Genomic DNA, 6,752 nt, shown 5'->3' with positions numbered 1-6,752 from the left:
AATAGAACAATAAAGAATAGACTACGGAAAACAGTTTTGCCTTCACCTAGGTCATAAAATGTTAATAGGCCCCAAGGCCAGAAGATAATGTACAAAGATCCACTATGAAAGAAGACTCTCATGAACAAAGAAGTATGCAGAAAACACCCTGGTTTCATGAAGGACAAAACTGACGTAATGTTAAACTAAACTTTGTATGCTTATCTTTCACCTCCCCTTAGAAATGTACTAACTTAGGGTATAAAAGCTACGGTGAAAAATAAAGCATTGCCAGACTCTGCTGCACATCCCGGTCTGGTCTCTTTCTTTCTCTCTCTCTCTCCGGCACCTACCTCAAACCATAAGAATATAATAAGCTGTAATCTTCCCCATGTACTTTCAGGTAAAAGGGCAGTGAGAAGTGAAAATGTGAAAAATCTGAGAACCGAAAAATTTTCTAATGAGGTGGTTAAGTTACTGGTTGAAATATGAAACCAGATCAATCAAGTTAGTCTTGTTTCATTTTTTCTTTCCCACCACCTACCAGGCCATAAGACCAGATCAGCTATAGACAAAATAAAGAAGCTAAATTTTTTCTAAATTTCTGTATTGTGAGTAACTTGCAATCCTGCTACAGAACACTGAGATGAAATAATAAGTTCACATCAGACTGCATTTAACCCCACAAAAATAGTCTTTTATTCCTCAGGACTTTGTTATTAATAAAGATCTTTATTTATGAGAGATTTTAGTACGTGAAATTGGCTTCCCAGGTGGCACTAGTTGTAAAGAATCCACCTGCTAGTGCAGGAGATGCAGAAGACTTGGGTTCAATCACTGGGTTGGGATGACCCCCTGGAGCAGGAAATGGCAACTCACTCCAGTTATTCTTGCCTGGAGAATCCCATGGACAGAGGAGCCTGGCGGGCTACAGTCCACAGGCTTGCAACAACTCAGACACAACTGAGCACACGTGCACTACTACTACTTAGTACATGAAGAATGGTCACTATTATTTGTACTGTGGTTAATAGCCTATATTTTAATCTCATGGATGTAATAAGAGTGGTAGACTATATTACTTGCTCACAAGTCTTCCTTCCCTCCCCTCCTTTGCCATGGTTCACTGCAGGCAGAGCGTTCCTTACCTTTTTGATGTTGGCCTTGGCCATGTGACTTGCTTTGACAATGGAATGTGGGTAGACAAGAGAGCCTGTCAGTTTTGAGTCCAGATAATTACCCATTTCTACTCTCTTCTCTTGTACTTCAGGCATCTGACTTGAAAAGACCCTTGAGTATTCACTGATCCCACAATAGAAACACATGGAACATACTTAATGCAGAGTTCAAAGGAGACTCACCAGTCCCCACCTACAGGCCGTGAACATGAAATAAGAGATTCAGGAGTCGTATTTTATACATTAGTATTATAGCAGGAACCTGACTGATGCATTAAGCAATCAGCATTTCTTTTAATACTAAGCAATAAACATTATCCAAAATATTCATACATTCAAATTCCCAATAAATCACAGATTTAACAAGTCAAAACTTCTCACTCAAGCATTGATTACAAATTTATTTAAAATTATAATGTCTAAATAATGGCTTAGGGACTTCACTGGAGGTCCAGTGGTTAAGAAACCACGCTTCCAATGCAGGGGACCTGGGTTCGATTCCTGGTCAGGGAACTAAGCTCCCACAGGTCACATGGCCAAAAAATAAAAGTAAATAAATAATGATTTAAAATCACAAATTAACATATCAGATTCTTATAAATGCTTTAAAAACTTATAATGAGGACAAAACATACACACATATTATGCTGATCATTAGCACTGAAGGATTTGGTTAGGCAAATTGTTGCTTCTCAATTGGATTTGGAATTCAATAATACAGTTCTACCACAAACTAGTGATTCTACCCCAAACCACAGGTTACTAAATTAAACCCCTATTATAGTCAAAACTCACTTTTACTTTTAATTAATTGCTTCTCATATAGATTTTAATGTTTTGATACATAGTTTTTCTCTACAAAATGTTACATTTTTTCACATTTTCTATGCCTGGCCATGTAGAACCAAGTAGCTTACCACTCTGACTTAACAGTTTAACGTGAAGGTTTAATTGAAGGCTTCCATTTCATGTGTCTCATTATAACTAGCAGAATATACAGATCAGGGTTTTGCAAACTTTAAGGTACATGCAAATCACCTGTTCAGTTCAGTTCAGTTCAGTCGCTCAGTTGTGTCCAACTCTTTGTGACCCCATGAATCGCAGCATGCCAGGCCTCCCTGTCCATCACCAACTCCCAGAGTTTACTCAAACTCATGTCCATCAAGTTGGTGATGCCATCCAGCCATCTCATCCTCTGTCGTCCCCTTCTCCTCCTGCCCCAACCCCTCTCAGCATCAGGGTCTTTTTCAATGTTAAACTACAGACTTTGATTCTTTAGGTTTATAGGACCTGAAATTCTACATTTCTTTTTCTTTCTTTCCTTTTTTTTAGATTCTACATTTCTTGCAAGCTCCCAAGTGATCCTAATGCTACTGGCCCTTGAACCACACTTTGCATAGCAAAGATGTAGATATATCTTCTCCTGGGTGGTTAGGGGTTGAGTCTATGTAGCCAATTCTCTTTGGTATAAATGACTCTTTTATTTTCTTGGAATATATTATCTTCTTGCACAACTAATGGGTGTGCTGAAAAACTATCAAACCCTCATTCTATTACTTCATGTGGCTGGTGGTGTTGATCATTTTTTCTGTTTCTTGTAACAATATCTACCTCTACTATTGCCTGTATATAGACATAAAAATAAGGACATTTATATACTTTATATGGAGAAGGCGATGGCACCCCACTCCAGTACTCTTGCCTGGAAAATCCCATGGACGGAGGAGCCTGGTAGGCTGCAGTCCATGGGGTTGCTAAGAGTCGGACACGACTGAGTGACTTCACTTTCACTTTTCACTTTCATGCACTGGAGAAGGAAATGGCAACCCACTCCAGTGTTCTTGCCTGGAGAATCCCAGGGACGGGGAAGCCTGGTGGGCTGCCATCTATGGGGTCGCACAGAGTCGGACACGACTGAAGTGACTTAGCAGCAGCAGCATGTGAGGGCTTCTCTGGTGGTGCAGTGGATAGGAATCCATGTGCCAGTGCAGGATACCTGGGTTCAATCCCTCATCTGAGAAGATCCCACTTGCCAGAGAGCAACTAAGCCCCATGTGGGCCACAACTATCGAGCCTGTGCTCTAGAGTCTGGGGGCCACAACTACTGAAGCCCTCATACCCTAGAGCCTAGGCTCTGCAACTAGAGAAGCCACAGCACTGAGAAATCCACACACCACAACTAGAGAGTAGCCTCCGCTTTCCACAGCTAGAGAAAGTCCATGCAGCAACAAAGAACCAGCATGGCCATAAATAGATAAATAAAAATAGAATTAAACAATAAATCCTTGTGTGAGGGGTACATTCTCAATATTTTGGGAAAGGAACATCCTTATCTCTAAAGAAGAGGAATCTGAACAGTTTTCTATACTTTTGGCTCATATCCTTTTTTGTCCTATCACATTGTTCCACCACTCTCTACTCTTCATCAGACCTAGCCTTAAAACACTCAAGTACAACCACTTCAGGTCTTCATTTCCTTATGAAGTGTCCCATAGAACTTATGTTAAACAAATTTGTATGCTTTCTCTTATGAATCTGTCTTTTGTTACAATGGTCCCAGCAAAGAACATAGAAAAGTAGAAGAAAGTCGTATTTTTCCTCCACAATAAACCATTTTGTAGTTGTTGTTCAGTTGCTCGGTTGTGTCAGACTCTTTGGGACCCCATGGACTGCAGCACGCCAGGCTTGCCTGTTCTTCACACCAGTAGTATCTCCCAGAGCTTGCTCAAATTCATGTCCATTGAGTCGGTGATGCCATCCAACTGTCTCATCTTCTGTCATCCCCTTCTCCTCCTGCCTTCAATCTTTCCCAGCATCAGGGTCTTTTCCAATGAGTCAGTTCTTCCCATCAGGTGGCCAAAGTATTAGAGCTTCAACTTCAGCATCAGTCCTTCCAATGAACACCCAGGACTGATTTCCTTTAGGATAGACTGGTTGGATCTCTTTGCAGTCCAAGGGACTCTCAAGAGTCTTCTCCAACACCACAGTTCAAAAGCATCAATTCTTTGGTGTTCAGCCTTTCTTTATGGTCCAACTCTCACATCCATACATGACTACTAGAAAAACCGCAGCTTTGACTAGTCAGATCTTTGTTGGCAAAGTGAAACATTTTATGACAATGTAAGTTGTAATGAACTAATACTTCAGTACAAAGGATTTTTTCCATAGAAATGCAAATTAACAGTTGAATGCAATTTATTATCACTGTAAATAAACCCATTTTCATTTATTTGTAAATTTCTTTGGCATTCCTTATTGACTGTGTGTGTATGTATATATATATATATACATATATGTATATATATATATATATGTATATATATATATATTTCTTTGAATTCTCCTTTGATCAAGTGGTAACACAGGGCTGTTTCCCTCATTAATTAATGAGTCACATAGATTCTATATCTACATAAGAATGTCATATAGAAATAATGGCTGCTTTTATTTATTTATTTTTTTTTTGCTTGTTCAATAAGTTTATTATTGTCTTATCTGAAAAATCTTGATAGAAAATTGTGGTTTGGTTTAACTCTCGGCAGCTCGTTCCTGAGCTCTAAGGAAGCTTGCCTTCTTCTGAGCTACCCGATCTTTCTTCTGGGCAAGTGACATTTTGGGACGGTTCCACCTCTTCTTTTTAACTTCTTTCTTTTTTCTTTTTACATAGTGAAAACTTTTAGTTGGAATTAGCCAGCTGAACTCAGTTTAGATGATCCCAATTTTGTTGGCAACATCCAAAGCATCATAGTTGACTTCTTTCTTAGGCTTCTTCTCATACACTGGATTCTCTCGTATTGCAGCATGAGCTTTCTTATACATCTCCTCCATCATGTCTGGAGTTACACTGTTCTTTATGTACTGAGAGAATTGTTTCTTGTAAGCATCTTCATCTTCTTCAATCAGGTAACGCATGTAATCTGCAACGTTCTGTCCCATGATGTGCTTTCGGTGTACCTCAGCACTGAATTCTTTGCTTTCTGAATCATAACCAGGGAACCGTTTGGTACTGTGAGGGATAGACAAGCCTCCATCGACAGCTCCCTTTAGGGCCCCAAAAACTTTATTCCCAGTAGTAGTTCTGGCAAGTCCTGCATCCAAGTAACAGGTGAAGGCACCAGGTTGACCATCAATACTTTCCACATTGTATTCATCTCCAGTCACTTGACTTGGCCTTCATAAATTTTGTCCATACCAAACCTATTAAGAAGCCTGCGGGCCAGCAGCAGGCCAGTACAATATGCTGCAGCATAATTTGTCAGGCCAACCTTCACACCATATTTTGGGAGTTCGTGAGCATAAGCTGCACAAACTATCATATCTCCTTCTATACGGGCATAAGCAATCTGACAAATGATATCTCTGTTCGTTACACGAACAATCATTCTGTATTTAGGTGTGTTGTACTTATTTTTATCTTGGATTACCAATCGTTTCCGAGCATAGTAGTCAGTTTTGCCCTCTCGCCTTCTTCTGAATTTCACTTGGTATCTCTTGAAGTAGGCCTTGTTCTTGACAACTTTCACAAACCCCATCCTGCGGAACAGAACCCCGATTCTGCGGCTTGCCACAGAGCTGCAGAACCAGCACAGCTCTGGAATGGCTGCTTTTAAAAATTATCCTTTAGCAAGACATAGAAACTGGAAAGGAAAAGCCACTTACTGTTTTATTCACTATTTAATATCATTAATAAGTAAAAATTGGACAGATCTATTCATCTTCACCATTCTTTTGTCTTGTATCCATCTTTTTTCTTACATTTTAATCTTTCTTTTATCATTAGAAACTTAAAAAATAATCGTTTGATTGTGAATTTTTCAAAATTTTGACAACAAAGTGCTAGTTGCTCAATCATGTTTGATTCTTTGTGACCCCCTGGACTGCAGCCCCACCAGTCTCCACTGTCCATGGAATTCTCTAGGCAAGAATACTGAAGTGGGTTGCCATGCTCTTCTCCAGGGGATCTTCCCGAACCAGGGATCTGACCCAGGTGGTTCAGATGCTTTACCATCTGAACCACCAAACAAGAACACCTTTAATATGGTGCCTATGCCCTTTTAGCACTAACTCAAATGTATTTTTAAAGAATTCTTGTTTTCTGGCAATAGAAGGATATTTCCTGACCCATTGCAATTTTTTTTTTCCTGTTTCTAATCTTGGAAAATGCTATAGTCCAAGAAGTCCAGGCTCCTTTTTGGTGAAAAAATCAAAGACCCAAATATTGGCATTATAAGTACCCACGAGAGTTAGTGGTGAGTGAATGCTACTGCTGCTGGGGCACTGAAGTCAGTGTCAGAAAATATATATGTTTTTGAAGTCTTGAGTTCATACTCATTTCCCTGTGTATTAAGTTGCTATGTCATACTTTTCTTATAGGCTGCGGATTTACTGACCCCTGAGACCCTTCACCATATTTCTGATAGAGAAAACATGCTATGCCCTAGAGAAACACATAGACTTAGCTTTCTAGATGCACAGAAGGTGGCTTGGGGGAAAGCTGCAAAACAAATATTTGTATCTTAATTTTAACTTATTTCCTTGTCCTAATCTTCTACATACAGTTATTCACATATGACCAGAGAATGGAAGAGAGTTGGA

General features: G+C 39.6%; 1 pseudogene; it reads right to left on the bottom strand.

The window, feature by feature from the left end:
- Window positions 1-4,598: 4,598 nt before the first annotated feature.
- On the bottom strand, window positions 4,599-5,743 carry LOC110126683 (large ribosomal subunit protein uL18-like; annotated as a pseudogene).
- Window positions 5,744-6,752: the final 1,009 nt, after the last annotated feature.

Source organism: Odocoileus virginianus, unplaced genomic scaffold (assembly GCF_023699985.2).
Source record: "Odocoileus virginianus isolate 20LAN1187 ecotype Illinois unplaced genomic scaffold, Ovbor_1.2 Unplaced_Contig_29, whole genome shotgun sequence".
NCBI classification, from domain to species: domain Eukaryota; kingdom Metazoa; phylum Chordata; class Mammalia; order Artiodactyla; family Cervidae; genus Odocoileus; species Odocoileus virginianus.
This window is presented reverse-complemented; position numbering and strand designations above follow the sequence as displayed.